The sequence below is a fragment of the Phodopus roborovskii genome, unplaced genomic scaffold (genome assembly GCF_943737965.1).
Source record: "Phodopus roborovskii unplaced genomic scaffold, PHOROB, whole genome shotgun sequence".
NCBI lineage: Eukaryota > Metazoa > Chordata > Mammalia > Rodentia > Cricetidae > Phodopus > Phodopus roborovskii.
This window is the reverse complement of record NW_026126482.1, coordinates 24,261,942-24,280,498: the sequence shown is the minus strand read 5'-3', so window position 1 is coordinate 24,280,498 and position 18,557 is coordinate 24,261,942.

Genomic DNA, 18,557 nt, shown 5'->3' with positions numbered 1-18,557 from the left:
ATTGAGCGATGATCTGTGTCTTCTGTTTCTACCTGTATGTCTAAAGTGTAGCCATGATAAATAAATGCTCTGTAAAGATGAACAGATACATGCTGGTCACTTTCTGTCACTGACAACAAACTGCCTGAGAAAATGAACTTGGTAAAGAAAAGGCCCGATTGCTTCACAGTTTGGGGGCGGGGGAGGGGGGGTTGAGCCCATGGTCACTTGGTCCCATTGCTCTGGTTTCTGTGCTGACCCAGTGCACTGCAATGGAGGTGAATGACCAAAGCCACTGCTTACCTTATGGCAGCTGGGAACCAGAAGAAAAGCAGTAATCCTCAATGGAAAGCCCAGTGGCCTGCCTTTCCCCCACAAGACTCCACTACCTTCCAACAACACTGTTCTTGGGTGTTTGGAGATATCCAAGATTCAAAAGATGGTGCACCTATTCCTTAGAACAGTGCTTGGAATGCCAGTCAACATCATCATTGTACCAGAGAGGTACTCCCCGATAGAGGTAATGCCTCATGTCCTACTATCACCTTCCTATCTTATCCCTATCCTCCATGATGCCACCAAATAATGGCAAATTGTAGCCGGACTTTCTTTGGACTGCCAGCTCCCAAATAATAACATGGAGACTGCTTAATAAGTATGAAAGCTTGGCCTAAATTTGGGCTTTTTCCCAACTAGCTCTTAAAATATAAATTAACCCGTTTTTATTAATCTGTGCACTGCCACATGGCTCATTACCTCTCCTCAGTACTGTACATCCAACTTCCTCCACAGCTCCCCAACGAATCCCTGGCCTCTCAGATCCTCCCCATCTCAGTTCCTCTTTCTCTCCCTGGAAATCCTGCCTATCCTATCCTACCTAGCTATTGGACATGCTGCTCTTTATTAAACCAATCAGAAGGTGCCTTAAGCAGGCAAGGGAGGACAGTGACACACACCTTCACACAGAGTGATCAAATATCCCACAATAGCAAAAGGCCACTCCTCTTATATGGTGTTAGCCACATTTCAGGAGCTGTGCCTTTCCTAGTTGCTTTCTGTTGCTATGACAAAACACTGACCCAAAGCAACTTGGGGGGAAAAAATGGTTTATTGTTTTCCACTTCCAGATCCCAGTTCATCATCTAGGGAAGTCATCAGAGAATGCAAGGGCACTCCTTACACAATTGCTCTTTCATCCAACCCAGGACCACCTGCCCAGGGGTGGCACTGCCCACAGTATGCTGGGCCCACCTTTACCAATGAGTGATCAAAAAAAAAAAAAATGTTCCCACAGACTTACTTACAGGTTAATCTTCTATGGCAGAGGCATTTTCTCAACTAAGATTCCCTCTTCTCAGATAATTCTAGCTTATGTCAAACTGACAAAAAAAAAAAAAAAAAAAAAAACTGTCCAGCACAACTGACCCCTTGTCAACCTGACATACATATGTAATACATATGTATCACTATTTTATCTAAGCATGCTGTGTCTAGCTTTCTTAGACCAAGAGTGGTGGCATGTTTCATGGGTTATGGGCTGAGTCAGTGAGCTCTCCAAAATATTTAAAGGAAATGCTTTCCCCCAAAAGATAAATTGTAGTTTCCCCCCAAATGAAAATATCATAACCAGGCCAAAAGGATCTTTGGGGGAAAAAAAGTGTGTGTATATTTTAATTCAATTTGTTCCCTGCAAATAAAGACACACCTTGAAGACAGTAAGAACAAAATGTAGCAACTGTCAGTTTAACAATTACTTAACAGCCAGAAATAGCTGCTGAGAGGTGGCAAAGGTTCTTAGCCTCATTATAACACCAGCTGCCTGTCATCTGGGTGGCTATGGCTCAGATGTAAACTAACTGGATGTTTCCCAGTCAGCAAGGCCAGTGCCTCTGTCCACCCTCTCCATCACTGAAACAGGCAGGCAGGGCATTATGGGCGTTGAAAATGAGTTATTTTTCCCTCTAGTCTATATGTAGCTGCAGTTGTTCAGTTTGGAACTGAAAGATGCCTTCTACCACTTTCAAATGTAGCTTTCCTAATGTAGCTTTCCATTAATATGTGCTTTGGTTTAGTACATGCATGTCCCCCAAAATTGAGCCCACAGTAACCTTTTTCTCTTTATAATCTGATTGACTGTATGACAAGTGACTAAGTTCTTTGCTTATCTTGATCTTTTTGCTCTTAAGGAAATAGATTTAAATATCAACCCAGCCTTGTGTACTTAGACACATACATGGTCTCCAGATGATAAAGCTGTTTGGGGAGTCTGAAATTTTTAAGAAGTGGGGCATACCTGGGGGAATTAGGTCACTGGTGGATGGGCCTTGAGGTTATAGCCTGCCCCTACTTCTTGTCTTATTTTTGCTCCCTGATCTACCCAGATGTGCGCAAGCAGCCTCATACTTCTGCAGCCATCAGAGTCACTCCAGCTACTGTATCCTCCTTACTGTAAGAGACTGAATAGCAAACCTTGGCATTGAAGGAGACCAATTGGGTCTCACGTTACAGTGTATTAACAGGCGAAACCTGTGCAGTACACTCACAAGACAGAATGAATCTGCTACACTGCTACGGGTCCAGGTGCCACACTGCCACGTTACCGCCATGGCTTCCTCATTCCCAAGGGGCATGGGAAACTTTAACCAAGCCACCAGTCACTTCTTCTGTGGCTCGCTGCCCGTTCATCACCTTCCAAGAGAGCACACAACCCGCCCTTTATTCTGGTCACATATTCCCCAATAGAACTCCACTCTTTGGGCCAAACTGTCCTTCATAATTGCCCAGTGGAGCAATGACAGATTTCCTGCAACTCCTTGGGCCTTCCCAGCAGACTCAGAGGGTGCTAAGGCACATGCGTTATTCTGTGGGGACCCACTAACAGGTGAGTGAGTAATGTGTGTTCCATGAACCTTGGGGTGAGGGCCACACAAAGAAGAGAAGGGGTAAGCCAGGCCTGTGCATGGGTGTCATGTTGCTGCCAATAAAGACACTGGCAATGAGGCTTGACCATCAAGGAGCTTCAAGACCTTGAACAACTGTGTAAATGAAGGTTTCTCTTCCACCCACCAGTCCCCAAATCAACACTCAGGGGCTTAATATTAATTTTAATTGTTTGGTCAATGGCTCAGGCATATTATTGACTAGCTCTCACAATTAAATTACCCCATTTTTACTAATCTGTGTATCACAATGTGGCTTACCGGTAATATACTGACATCTTACTTACAGAGAGACTATATGGCATCTCTCCAACCTCGCCTTCTTTTTCTCCTTATCTGTGTTTGGATTTCCAGCCTCGCAATATTCTGCCCTGCCACAGGCCAAAATAGGTTTGTTTACCAACCAATAAAATCGACACATATTTACAGCATACAGAAGGGCAGTCCACATCACAAACTGCATGGGGAAGAGGATACTAAAGGGCAGAATAAAAAAGAATCACTATTACCATGACATGAGGCTCCTAGGAATAGCAAAGGTAGTGTGTCATGGCACACAGGTGGGTCAGCAACAGCTAAAAGGGCGCCCTTGTTCAAGAATCTGCACAACAACCACATACTACAAGCACATCCAAAGTCCCAGCATCCCTGCTGAACAGGGTTCCCATCCCCCCTTGGCTCCCCAGCAGAATGAGGATTCCATTCCCTCCCCATGTGCTCCACTCCTCCATCAGCTCCTCCTATCCTCCTCTACTGCCATCTGGAAATCCACTTGAAATGCCCACACTGTGCCCATGATGCTGCGTTTCCCTCTGCTCTAAGACAGACAGACTCCTGTTATAGAGTCCCTTCTTCCTCCTCCTGACATTAAGCCTCAGACCTTATGACTTCTGCTACTCTGAGCCAAAGCACATGCCAGGGCCCACAGCCTGTCCACTTACTTCAATCCAATCTATGAGGTAGAAGAAGAAATTGAAAATTTGGAATAATTTATCAAGTAGTTGATTTTAAGAATATGACAAGGATGGAACTTTACAGTTTATTTATTTTAATTTTATGTGCATTTGTATAAGGGTGTTAGATCTCCTGGAACTGGAGTTAAAGACAGCTGTGAGCTGCCATGTGGGTACTAGGAATTGAACCCAGGGTCCAAGACACCCAGGGCACACAGAGAAGCCTTGTCTCAAGCAACCAAAAAAAAAAAAAAAAAAAACAGGGACAGTGACAGAACATTTGTATCACTCAGGATAGAACGCAAGAAAAATATTTACCAGATAATTTGTATCACACAGAGGGACAAAACACAGCTAACTTTATATGCAGCATCTCTCTGGTTTCCTCCAGTAGCAGCCCTAGGGATGCTACCATAGTTTAGCAGAAATGAGGTATGGGTCTCTGTTGTGAGATATTTTATTACACTGTGTAGAGATATGTCACTGTGGTTGGTTTAATAAAAAGGCCAATAGCTAGGCAGGAGGTATAGCAAAGTCTTCTGGACAAAGAGAGCTGTGGGAAGAAGAAAGGGAAAGTCACCAGCCTGAGGTGGCAAGAAGTGGCAATACAGAAGCAGAGGTAAAAGCCCCAAGTCACATGGCAGCATACACATGATAGAAATGGATCAATTTAAGTTATAAGAGTTAACAGGACAAGCCTTGGCTATAGGCAGAGCTTTCATAATGAACAGTAAGTCTCTGTGTTGTAATTTGGGGGCTGACAGTCCAAAAAAGCCTGCTACAGGTCTCTGCTTGCCTTCTGTGGGAAGCAAGGTAGCCAAACCCAGGTACCTTTGTGTCTGAAGAATGCCTTTGTGACCTTTCCACCCACTACCCTCAGTTGCTCAGACAGCATATCATGAACATAGTAGGAATGTCCAAGGGACAACAGCCTGGGTCCTGTCCCCTCTGTTGTGGCGTTCTATTAACACATTGCTCTACACGTGTCCCTCCTGATCTGCATCCCTATACTCACTATGTCACAAAGATGGATAACAAGACTACTTTAGGATAACCAAAAATCTCATACTCCTTTAGGGGTCCTATCAGATAAAGAATATCTGAAATCCAGTGACAGACAATTGAGCCCTTAAAATTCCTCAAGAAAACAAAACTTACATTCTTTGGAAGTTCCTTAAGTAAGTAATAAAAATAACCCCTGGTTCTAAGTTCACAGTAATCTGAGTCTTCCTTTGGTTTTCCCTTAAGGCAGCCTAACCCTGGGAATCATGGGAGAAAGGAGGACCTGGAAATGCTGGCACTCACCTGTAATCCCTGTGATCTGGAAATTGAAGCTGGAAGCTCCCACATTCAAAGCCAGCCCAGGCAACTTTGTGAGACACTGCCTCAAAATTTAGAAGGTAATAATAAATAATGAATAGGGCTGGAGGTCCAGCTTGGTGGGAGAGAGTGCTTGTCTGTAACACACAGTATCTCATCCCTAAAGGCCTAGAAAGGCAAGTGTAAAGATGAGAGAGTTCTGGGGATGAACAGCCACGACAGGACAGTCACACAACTGTGAATGTGTTAATACCAAACACCTGAAAATAGTTAAAAGGAAAAGTTTTATATCCTACATATTGTATCTTAATGTAGAGTATTATGAGCTAAAATGTTTATATTAATTTCTTTAAGTAAGAGCAAATTTGATCTGCATTTCTTTATTTCTTTTCCTTGAAGGGCAAGAAAAGGAAATGGGTTCCTGATTTTGTCTCATCTGCTGTGACTCTCCCAGTCCTTGCTCTTTTTTTTTTTTTTTTTTACAAACCTTCTGTCTGTAATTGTACTAGTCTCAAATTTCTTTGAGTCTGAAATCCCGGCAGGCGTTTAGACTATATTTTTCAAAAAAATTGTTCAAGTGCATTCTCTAATTTTTTTATCAAAATGATTTATTCTTTATAAAAGGAAGGCTCTGCTTGGACTCAAGCCTCTCAATGGAACAGGCAGGTAGGTGTGTATCCTTTGAAGAGTAAGAAAGTGCTATGACCCCTGATACAAATGAATTGTAAGCAAATGAATTGGTTCCAGTAAAATGTTTCAGATGAGCGAACACCAGGAGCCGTTAACAGTGATGCTTTCTCCTACCTAAGCACCTCCGCCCTGCGTTCACCTGAAGCACTTTATTTCTTCTATTCCTCCTAAAATACTACCTCTGGCTTGCTTTTGAAGGCACTGGGCTAGGTACTTTCTAAGTTGTAACTGCCCTGTGCAAACTACTATCTTCATTAAAGCCTGTTTGAGGGGTAAGGTTGAAAGAGGTTAAGTAAATTACCTGTTAACTGGGACTGAAGTCAGATTGGTGGCTTTAGAAGGTACACTCCTCCCGGAAAAAAAATGTTTCTGATGAAGCAAAGAGCCCAGGTGTGCCTGTGTTGAGACCAGGTCTGCATTCTGTAGCTGTTATACCCCTGGTGTGTGTGTGTGTGTGAGAGAGAGAGAGAGAGAGAGAGAGTTTGGGAGGCAGTGTGTTCTGAATGGCCAGGCTGGATTATCCATCAGCCCTTCTGCTGACACACAGTATAACCAAGCACTCTGAACTCCGATCTCCTCTGGGCTGCTTTATTAAGCTGCTTTCTGTGTGGCTTGAGCCAGGTACACAATGAAAAGAGACCAAGAACACTGCGTGAGCAGTGCCTGCAAGGGCCCTTCCAGTCTGACACCAGGATATAGGCAAACTACAAGCACATGACATTGCATGTCTCTTCTCTTTTCTCTTGGTGTAACAGAAAAACCTGAGACCAGGGCTGGTAGAGAAAAATTAAAAAGAAAAGACATTTACTTGGCTGACGTTTATGAAAGAACTGTTGGAGTCCATTCCCTATGGTGGGATGCCATGCTCAGCCTTAAGGCATGGGAGAGAGGCCCAACCCTGCTCCAAGCTATTGTATCAGATTTTGTTGACTCCTCATGGGAGCCCTTACCCATGAGGAAAAGTGGAGTGGGGGTGGGCTAGTGGGGGGGGGGTGAGGGGGAACAGGAGGAAGAAATGTGGTTGGAATGTAAAATAAAATTTAAAACAATAAATAAATTATAGAAAAAGAAAGTTCAAGAACATGGAGTTAGCCTTTGCTTGGCCTTTTGTGAAGACCTCGTGTGGCGGGCCAGTGGGCACATACAGAAGAGAGTAATCAGGGGCATACTTTTCCAATCAATAACACATTCTGGTACCCATGAGGAGAGAGCTCACAACCCCATTTCCCTCCTGATTTCCCCACCACTTCTCCACACCATGGCACCAGGAACTAAGCTTCCAGGTAACCTCTGATGGGAACAAATAATATCTTTTAAAAGTACATATATGCCAGGCAGTGGTGGTACACGCCTTTAATCCCAGCACTTGGGAGACAGAGGCAGATGGATCTCTGTCAATTCAAGGCCACCCTGAGCTACACAAAGTTGATCCCGTCTTAAAGAGAAACAGAGCTCATAAAAAGTGATCTCAGCACTTGGGATCCCTCACCTTTAATCCCAGTACTAGAGGGAAATATAAAGCAGGAGGAGACAGGAGCTCAGTGCACTCTGAGGTTTGGTGGAGACAGATGCAGTCTGCAGATACAGTCTGAAGACAAGATTGCCCTTTCAGTCTGAGTATCGGTAAAGATGAGAACTCTCTAGTGGCTGGCCGTTTTTGTTTCTTTGATCTTCAGCTTTAACCCCAATACCTGTCTCAGGGTTTTTATTATTAATATAAACCAGAATTCGTGCTACACCAGCCTAAAATTGTGTCTTAACCACAGCACCCATTATTTGTTAGTTATCTGCCATTGCTGTGAGAAAGTACCACAATGAGTTGTTCAACACAAATTTAACATCTTTTTGTTCCAGAGATCAAAAAGTCAAGATCGGTTCAATGGATGAAAATCGGGTCTCATGTAGGACTGGCACCATCTGGAAGCACTGGCCCTTGCCAGCTGCTTAAAGGCTACCTATACTTTTTGGCTCACGACCCCTTCCTCTACCTTCAGAATGTAGCAGCTCATTGTGCCTTCTTGCCACAGTCAACCCCCTTGTATGTCTTCTAGTTCCCACATTCACCTCTAAGGACCCTCATGATGATGGCAGTCCCATCTGGGTATCCCAGGATTCTCTGCACATCCAAAGGTCCCAACTTTAATCACATCCAAAGTCTCTTTGCTTGCGTAAGTAGCAGGCACCAGGAAGAGGCATGTGGACATATGGGAAGCCATTCTGGTTTTTCACCAATTGTACTGGCAGCTTCAAGCCAGAGGAAGAGCTGAACTCTTCGAAGACTCTGCCTACATTTTTTTAAATGAAAAAGAGATTTTAATGATTCAATTAAAATACTTAATATTTTTGCTATCAAGTAAGAGCAATACCAGGTAAGTTTGACTATGTCTAGTCCGGCACAGAAAAGTAATGGGTTTGTCTGATATGGTACCTACCTACACACACACACACACACACACACACACACACACAAAGTAAATCATGCATTTCATAAAAATGAAGGCTCATTTTCTATCCACCTGTGGATAGAATGCCTACGATGGCATAAGTCCTCATACACCACAATGTCCAGTATTCTAAACAGTAAACATGGACTGCATGGTCCATGCCCTACATGGTCTTGTGTTCTTTTAGCAGACTCCATTGTTATGCTGGTAATCTAATAATAGTCTCTCCAGAGATTGCATGGTGCTCAATCCAGAACTACTATTTAACAATCAGCTCACCAAGTTCCTGAAGTATCAGCGCTGAGATGCCAAGAACTGATGGAAGCCAGAGCTACCTCTCCACTCTCCACCACCACTCTCTGCCTCTGAAGCACGAACTGCAACCACCTTCCTCCCAATGATTCACCCCTTGTCTCCCAGTGTAAACAGACTGCATTTCTCCTCTTCCACCCAGAACAGCAAGTTGCACAGCCTACATGAACATCTTCTTTGCATTAAGGCACAAACAGCCAGATATGCACTCCGCAGAGCTGAGTGACTGGACTGGGCTTTTTATTTTGAGGTGTGTGTGTGTGTGTGTGTGTGTGTGTGTGTGTTCCTTTGAGTCGGGGTCTTTCTTCTGTTTCTATGGAATCCATTCAGCAATTTTCCACTCCTTAAATGGCCACTTGCCCCCCCCCCCTTTTAGTATGGCCTTTCTTCACTGAGACTATCTTTCCATTCGTTTCAGGAAACTTTGCCCCTACTGCTAAGAACCTTTTTTCTAATCACAACTCTAAAATTTTGTTGGATAAATCCAACTCTGTAACATCCCTGCCTTAGCATTTCTCACAGTCTCCCCCTAACCCCCACCTCGACCAGGAAAGCTATGTGTTAACAAATGTTGGACCGTCACTATTTTGAATACTGTGCCACAGGACCCTAGATAATATTTAAACCCTTTGGAACATGTTGATGCTTTCACTTAGGCCAGTGTCTTAGGGTTTCTACTGCTCTGAAGAGACACCATGACCACAGCAACTCGTATAAAGGAAAATATCTAATTGGGGTGACTCGCTTAGAGGTTCAGTCCATTGTCCTCATGGTGAGACACGGCAGCATGCAGAAGACATGATGCTCGAGAGGGAGCTGAGAGAGCTACATCGTGCAGGCAACAGGAGTAATCTCAGACACTGGGTGTGGCTTGAGCATAAATGAGACCTCAAAGCCCGCCTCCATAGTGACACACTTCCTGCAACACCACCACACCTACCAACAGTGTCACTCCCTTTAGGGGCCATTTTCTTTCAATTCTATCACAGCAGGCAAACTGTTTTGTTCAGCAGACCATGTTGGATCTAAACTGCAAGTTCTGATCAACCTTCCACAGATGGGATCTCAGTGCCAATACCATTTACAAGTGGTTTCTATGAGAGGGCAACAGCCAAGGTGTTTGCACATGCCCAGACACCCTGCAGTGAGTGTGGGTCTCAGACTATGGTCTAGCCCACAGTTCGCTTCTCCAAGTCTTCAGCAGTCTGAGTAGAATTAACTCCAGGCATGAGGAACGGAAGAGTTAATACCCTGCTTTATGAGGCTGCGTCCCAGAGTTGCCCCCGCCCCAGCCACAAGTGGGAGTCCCTTGGGGTTCACCATTTCCAGTCTCGAGATGGAAATGTGGGACCATGACTACCTCATTTCAGCACATTTGCTGAATGCAAGCACATACCTGAGGCCAAACAACGTAAGAATTATTTTTAAAAGCAATGAGTGTTCCTCCCATGCACGGGGGACCACTGTTCCTCCTATCCCAGCAGATGTTTTTCCTTCCTCAGAACTTTGAGCTGCTGTAAGCCAGAGTTGTCAGCACTGTCCCTACTGCCACCTCAGCCTTTCTCCGGATGGGATTGCAACCCTTTTTAATATCAGAAACGCCTTTCCCACTCATCACACTTCTCAATCTGTCTCTCCCCAGATGCTCCTCCTGGGTTGTTGCTCTAATGAAACCCAGGAAAAGTCCTAGAGGAGAAGGAAATGGAGACACACTGGTGGTTTGTCAATATTTCAAATCATCTCTTCCTGGCCCGTCTGCTACTATGTACTTTCCAGAGTCCTCGAGTGGCTGATTGACATCAATCCTGCCCAGATTTTCTAACTGCTTCAGGACAGGACAGACGCAGGACTGAGTTCACAAGAACGCTACAATCTAACCCGAGAGGTCTCCCTAAGCCACAAACATAGTCACTCAGTCCTCTGCTTAAGATCTATAGAGACTCCCCCATCCAGTGTCTCTAAACCTCCATGATTGACACATCTCCTTTTCTTTCCAGCTTCTGGCCAGTACTCTTGTCCTTAGCAGTGTCACTGAGCCATGTGCAGCTCCCAGCACACAGTTCCTTTGGGGACCCCAGCACTGGTGGCCGGCTCCCTTGCCAAGGGTGTGCTTTTTCCCTTCTGCCCCTGGCTACTGTCCCGGAAGTCTCAGAAGAGACCTTGCCTTCTCTAGGAAACTGTTCTTTGACCCATCAATAGATTTCTTTTCCCAGCCAAGAGTTCCGGCTACATTCTATTCTAGCCCATGGTCATTGTGTGCAACTAACTGCTTAGCCCCCTCCCTTTGACACTAGCCAGTGGGCGCCATGAAAGCAGACAGTGTTTTCTCCAGTATGCAATCAATACTTTCCTAAAGCATTGGCAAGCTATTTTGCATTTTTGTTTTTGTACTAAGATTTCAAACGACAGTATGAGATGGCTCAGCACTTTAAGGCTGCTCATACAAAGGACCCAGGTTCAGTTCACAGTACCCAAGTGGCAGGCTACAGCCATCTGGGACTTTCAGTTCCAGGGGATTTGATGGTCTCTTCTGGCCTCTGCTGGCCACACACACACACACACACACACACACACACACACACACACACACTGCACATATATACAAGCAGGCAAACAATCAAGTACACAAAATAAAAATAAATCTTTTTATAAAAGTTTAAAAAACAGAATCCCAGGTCTCTCTGTAGCCCTGGCTACCCTGGAACTTGCTCTGTAGAGCAGGCTGGCCTCCAACTCAGAACTTTGCCTGCCTCTGCCTCACAGGTACTGGCTCACACCATCACAGCCAGCCAGTTTTATGTATTTTGACTCGACACTTTTGTTTTGCTTTGTGGAAGGGTCTTATGTAGCTCAAGCTGACCTCCAACTCACTTTGGAGGCAAGGATGGCCTTGAACTCCTGGCCCTCCTGGTTCCACTTCCCAAATACCGAGACCTCAGGTGTTTTGTATTTATAGCGCGTGTCACTTTGGTCTGGCCTCATTTCAGCCTCAGTGGCCACAGGCAGCTGGGAGCTGACACCACTTTGGCTAGCACAGGCATGGAGGTTGGGCACTCCTGTAAGTAACACCAGTTACAGCAGATATGACTGCACGCTACAGTGTTGCTGTGTGTTTATGGCCTGCCTCCTACACTACTAACCACTCAAGGCTTTGTGTGCTCCTCAGACTTAATCTTCATAGTCTAAGGTCCATACTCAGGATGAGGAAACAGTCTCACAGACTAAGAACTCTTCTAAGATGACAGAAGAAGCAACCGAGACGACTAGATCCAGACTCCTGGCTCCCACAGCTTCTCATTCCTCAGCGTTGTTAACCAAACAGTAGCCTCTGAGAGCTTGATAACCCCAGGTTGACGCACTGAACACACACACACACACACACACACACACATTGGCTGATGCCTCATAAGCAACATAACCAAATTGGATTTTGTCTTGACTTTATATTGCTTTTCCAGGGTTCTGGTGCATTCTGGACAAGCACTCCGCCACTGATTTGTGCCCAACCCAAATGCTTTGCTGGCTAAATGCATGTTTTGAAAGTCATCACAAAGAATAAGCATATCTTTCCAGAAAATCCCCCTGGATGGACCACAGGCCAAGAAAACAGCACAGGGCTTGGTGACTGACGAGCCACACTGAGGGCGGCTGTGTTTATTATATTCCTAAGCTCCAAGAGCTTCAAGAAGGATTAGTGTAGGGGGAGTTGGTTTTCTCCAGCCCTGACTGACAGTTCTAATCAAGCTGCTTTCCTTCTCCCCTTCATCCCTCTCTCTCAAACCACAGAGTCAATGTTTTCAGCCTGGCTGAGGTTGGGAGGTGGGGGCTGTTTTCTCCTAGACCTCCTCAAGTCTGACTAGGAGGAGTATCCCTCTGTCCGTGAGGGAATCTGCTAGCGCTTTCATGGTGGTACAGGCACAGTAAATACCAGCTTCCAGTGATTGCTCTGGGTAAGTGAACTCTTCTTTTTCTTTCAGGGCCAGGGGAGGCTAAACAAGCTCCACCACCAGTAAGCGCCATCACTGGTCCTCAGCTTTTCATTTGATTGACTTACCATCAGACTCTCTAGATAAAACTTTGATTCCCCCCCCCCCATTTCAGAGAGCCAGCTACTGTAATAAAAATGTTAGCTCTGACTTACAAGGTCATTCCATAGTGGCCCTGTGAGACGAACCTGAGGTGTGTTGAAGGTGAGAAGGAAGCAGAGTAAGGAGCTGTGTCCGTATCCCTAACACGGTTCAGAAATTCTTCTCTTCATTGCAGCACTTTAACCGTTAAATATAAAACACAATTCCTTCCCAAAACGGAAGAAATACCTGGAAAGGCCATTTCGTGTCTGCCAGGGTATGTGTATGAGATGTCTGCTCTACTAAGCCTTTACCTAACAGAATTTACATTCCTGGAAGGTAAGTATGGCCCAGTGTATAAAACTAATACCAAACGATAAAGAGGGCAGGTCCTGATAAGCCAGCCGGCCTCCATCTTGAGTTTGGAAGCCATTCCTGTTTATGCTTAAATTTATTTCTCAAGGATTGGGCTATGCTCCACCTATAATCTTAACTATGAATAGTCCTGTACTGCCTGTTCCAGGAAATGGCAAACATGCTTATTTCGAAAGGTAGCTCTGACTACCTTGATATGACCACCTTGCAATCATGCCTCTGTTTCAGAAGGTTGTTATGACCAACTCATTATGCTTATGTTCTGCTTCTGTGACCCCTGCTTATTTGCCAGCTAAATCCCCCATTTGGAAACCCTCTACACCTGAGCTATAAAAACCTTTTCCTCCCCATGCCCAGTGCTGAGCACAAGAAGCCTACATTTTGGGGCCCGTGTACACAAATAACGCTTGATCTATTTAATTAATTTGGCCCTGATTTTGGTCAGTGGTCTTTCACCTCACATCTGTGGGGCCACCAATCCCAAATCTTACATTATTTCCATTGCTTGCCTTAGGTGTGCCTAAAGAGACATACCATTTTATACTGCAGTTTTTAGTCAATTCCTGACTTTTGCACTAATTTTTCCAACATGACTCCTAGATCTCCCTATACTGTTTTAAGAGGTCTTGAAAATTCAGAGTGTGCCCAGCACTTACTTTGGATATAGGAGAGTAGCAGGTGTGATGGTCACTCTTGCTGGATTTGGAAGCACATAGGACATACACCTGCAAATGTATGGCTGAGGGCCTCCAGAGAGGTTTAACTTAAGAGGAGAGAACCTACCCAAATGTATGTGAAGCACCAACTCACAAGCTGACAGCCTAAGGCAAATAAAAAATGGATGGTGCAAACACTTGGAAAGCAGAGGCAGGTGGATCTCTGAGGTGGGTTCCAGGGCAGCCAGGGCTGCTACACAGGAAAACCCTGTCTTGAAAAAACATAAACAAAGGGGGCAGGGCTGGAGCCAGCTGAGCGCTCTTCTCTCTGTCTCCTAACTGTGGACAGGAGGTCACCAGTTACCTCCAGCCACTGTTGCCTCCAGCTAAAGCTGATCTTGCCCCCAAGCCTTTCTTGCTCTGTCGTTACTACCCTCAAGATGAAGGAAAAGAAAGCCTTTCTTCCCTAACTTGGCTTTTGTCACCAAAGCAACTAATGCAGAGATATAATAAGCTGCCTCGGTAAGCCCGCTGTAATTTCTTCATTCTTATGTTTATAGTTCAAGGATAAGTGAAAGATGCTGGTAAGTACTCTATTTGAAAAACAATTCTTGCCACTTCCCTTTCGTGCTCTGAACATATGGAAAGCTGGGAGAAGGAAGCTTAGTTTACCCTCAATGCCCTGTAGTTCTCAAACTCTGCCAGGAGATGGCGATAGTAACCAACGACAAAATCCTGTTACTCCGGCCTCGTTAGCTTCTCATTGTCCTGTGGACATTTCCTGCATCTAATCTGATGCTTATGAAAACCATTTCCTCCTTTCAAAAGCACAAGCCCAAACAGAAACTAACCTCACCCTGTAGATCAAGGATGTTTGTGCCTTTCCAGTTGTCGAACCCTCCCAGCTATGGCTTGATTGTCAAATATTTTCCCAGTAGCTACATGTCTGTTCCAGGAAGCAAAGTGAGAAAAGACTCTGGACTTCCTCTGGGCTGGTGGGAAGGTGTGTCTAGGGGCAGCATCCATCCAGCCACTATACAGATCCCAACTCCGGGAAGCAGAGCGGATGGAAGGATGCTGCAGTTTATAGCCCATTCTGTGAGAGCGACTTTCCTGAGACCTGAGCTGTTTAATCCAGACACTTGCCCAGATGCAGCACCCAGCTGTCCTGCGCAAATAAACACAGGTCTCACGGCGTTTGAATGGCTATCACAAACTGGAACACTGCAGAACAGCTGCGGGGCAGCACTGACAGGGAAGTTTTGGAGAAGCTATGGTGAGGTGTCCAGACCTAGTCAAAGTTAAACGCATGCCGGATTGGGGGCGGGGAGTCATCACGTGATCGCATTAACTTAACTTAGAAGTGACCATGAAAACTCAAGCACGTTTTATCCTTGAGTCTGGGCGTTTGGTCGTTCCTATGGAGCCTCTGATAGTGTGTGTCATGAAGAGTGCTGAGAGAAGCCTAGAGTATACTCAGGCTCCCCTCTCCCCTGCAGGAAGGAAGCAGCTGGAGCACCAGTGGGCCTTGGCTTTGGGGTTTGGAACAACAGAGAAAGCTCTGGAAACTCCATTTCCTCATTCCCTTGCATGTTAATTAGAGATGGCAGTCCTGACTGGCAAACTTGTCAGGAGGCAGAACAAACTGGCCACCAAATGATGTTGGAGCCAGATAGAAAACAGTAGATAACTGTTTTTGTAATTTGAGAATCAGAAAAGAGGTTGTCAGTAATGATACAAAGAATCCCTATGTACCTTTTACAGGTTCTCCAAACATTAAGTTACAACAAAAGCATAGCAATGTCAAAATCAGAAAATAGCATTAATATGGGACTATTACCTAAACGTCAGGCCTCACTTAAATTTTACTGAGTGTCCTTTTCTGGGTGAAACAATGAATCTATTGTCTGCATCTCTCCAGTCCTCTTGAACTTGAATGTTACTGCTACCAGTCTTTTTGTAAACTATGTCTGAGTTCAGGTAAATCTCTTGATTAAATTCAAGTCAGGCTTTTTTGCCTGGAGTCTGACAGGAGTGAGATTCCAACACATCACATCAGAAGCTCTTGCTGTTGGCTTATGCATTACTGGTTACTTTGGTTACTTGTTTAGGATGGTGCCCCAAAAGATCCTGGGCCAAAATGCTACAAACTGTGTAAGCATCTTGATCCTCAGCATACCGTTGCCTCTAATTTTCACCTAAAGTAGTTACTACTCTGTATTTACCAAATGGCTTTTTTTTTTTTTAACTGCCATAGAGATTTGTCCTTGAAAAAAACATTTTATTGATTCTTGGATGCAGTGAGAGAGAGAGAGAGAGAGAGAGAGAGAGAGAGAGAGAGAGAGAGAGAGAGAGAGACTAGGAGTTGGGCCCAGGTTTTGCATAGGGTAGGCAAGTACACTATCATCAAGCTACATCCCCTGACTTTCTGATTTCTTTAGAAAAGAGGTGGAGAATATTGGGCCTCCCAGAGTCTCTAACTCTCACTTCCATTTTATGCTTGTATTATTTTCTAAAATGTTTTATTTCTTATCTTATTAGGTCTTGTAGGCACTCGTTTAAGCCCTAAATCTATTCCATTGCCACTAATACTACACACACAGAGAGAGAGAGACACATAGACACACAGGAACACACACTCACACACAAGCACATACCACACACAGACACACAAATGCACCCACGCATGCACACAGAGGCAGCATCCCTCCCCTAGCCCGGAATCAGCTACCTTCCCATCCTGGAGTCTGTCCCCCATCCTGCACACCTTTGCTAAGACTTGCTAAGACTTCTTTGTTTCAGCCAAGAATTTCTGACACCCTTTTCTCTCTGCATGAAAACACATCAGTGCACCCCTGGAGTTTAGCTTCTCAAATTCAGCTCCTGGGGTGACCAATTCCAGCCCCCCCCAGCAAGCCTTTCCTTTTATTGTAATCAGAGAAAGGTCCCCCGCTGACTTGGATAAGCATCACTGAGGAGTGTTGGCTTCCAGGGCAGCAGGAGACACAGGGAAGGATGAAACAACATTTTAACTGGGAGGCAGGAAGGGGTCCTGCTCAGATCAGGAGGGAGGCAGGAACTCACAGAAGCCACAGAATGAAAAGCCACCGTGACAGACACCAATGTCACACCTGCTGCTCAAAGTAAAGCTGCAAATCCAATGATTGGATCCTTTCTTGAGGAAGACGGGTTGTTCTCCGGAATGTGCCGAGAGCCTAAGCTCACCATGAGGTCAGCAGGGCCTGATTCTTAGGCTCAGACTTACTTACGCTGCATGGAATCGAGGTCTGGGGGAAGAAAGTCCAGGCGGAAATACCGTTATGATCTAATAGTGTTTTTCTAAAAGCAAATGTCGTGCACATATATACACCTGGAGCACCAGTGATAAAGTAAACACATTGTGTAAGGATACTCATGGGACAAATGGAGAGAACTAAAGAAACCAATCATAATTCACTCACCAGGCCAGCAAATGGTCCAGGCTCAGGAACAAAAAATAAATGCTCTTACAAAAGAAACTCATACCAAAGCTGTGCATGGTGGTGTGAGCCTCTCATCCCAGCACTCATGAACCAGGTCAGCCTGAGTTCCAGGCCAGCCTGACATGCAAAGCAAGAAAAAGCTACCCCAATGCCATTCCTTATGTCGCACATTTTGCAATAGCGACAATTTTAGTTTTTCTCATCGCCTCCCTGTTATTTACTTGTTTGGGTACTTATTTTGACTCTAGAATAATGGTAGCTTAACAAAGCCTTCATCAAAGAGATATCCACAGACATACCCTGACAATCCCCTCTCACATGCAAGAGTGTTTCCTAGCTAGCTAGCCAAAAACATTGGCAGTTTTCCACAAGGTTTCAAAAAATAGCTTAATGGCAAGATGGTGCCCATATTTTTCCATGAATACATTAGAAACAGATTGATAACTATGGAAACATAAGGCATAAATCCTACTACATTCCATGAAATCTAAAACTCCATCTGTGTAAGATACCATTATTTCCCGAAGGTGCAAGGAAGGGGAAATGATGACCCTAAAGACAGGTGTGTCACACGGCGTCATTCGGGCTTAGGATTCTTCTTTTCAACATTTCAGAGACCACGGTGAGACTGCTCTCAGCAGATAAAGGTGCTTGTCCCCTAGCTTGGTGACCTGGGTTTGATTCCCAGCCTCATATGGTAGAAGGGTAGCAGCAATTCCTGCAAGCTGTCCCCTGACCTCTGCACACGCTCTGTGCTGTGCCCCCACATACCCATGCATGCACATACACAAAATAAATAATCACGTTGGACCTCGATTATGAAAAATGTTAATTATATACCACTCTCTGCACATACAAAGGGGAAATAAATACAGCTAAACAAACTGGGCACAATATAACTGAAGCCCTTACATTCAAACTCTGCTGAATCACTTCAAGATAATTTTTACCCATGTCTTCCCAGAGGCCATTGCACTGTCTATGAGCCATTAACAGTTTCCTGGGGATTTGTTTTGTTTTGGTTTTGGTTTTTCGAGACAGGGTTTCTCTATTGCTTTGGAGCCTGTCCTGGAACTAGCTCAAACTCACAGAGATCCACCTGCCTCTGCCTCCCAAATGCTGGGATTAAGTCATATACCACCAATGCCCAGCCATTTCCTGGAGATTTTAAGAAGGGTGTGTGTCCTGGTTAAAATGATCCACAGTGATCCCAGAATTTTGGAGCCACAGACAGGACTGCAAATTCGAAGCTGAAGAGCTACAGAATGTTCTTCAGGATTTTCTTCCAAACCTGTGGCACCAGCACTCAGAGCTTTAATGTTCTCAGGGCCAGTAGCAGC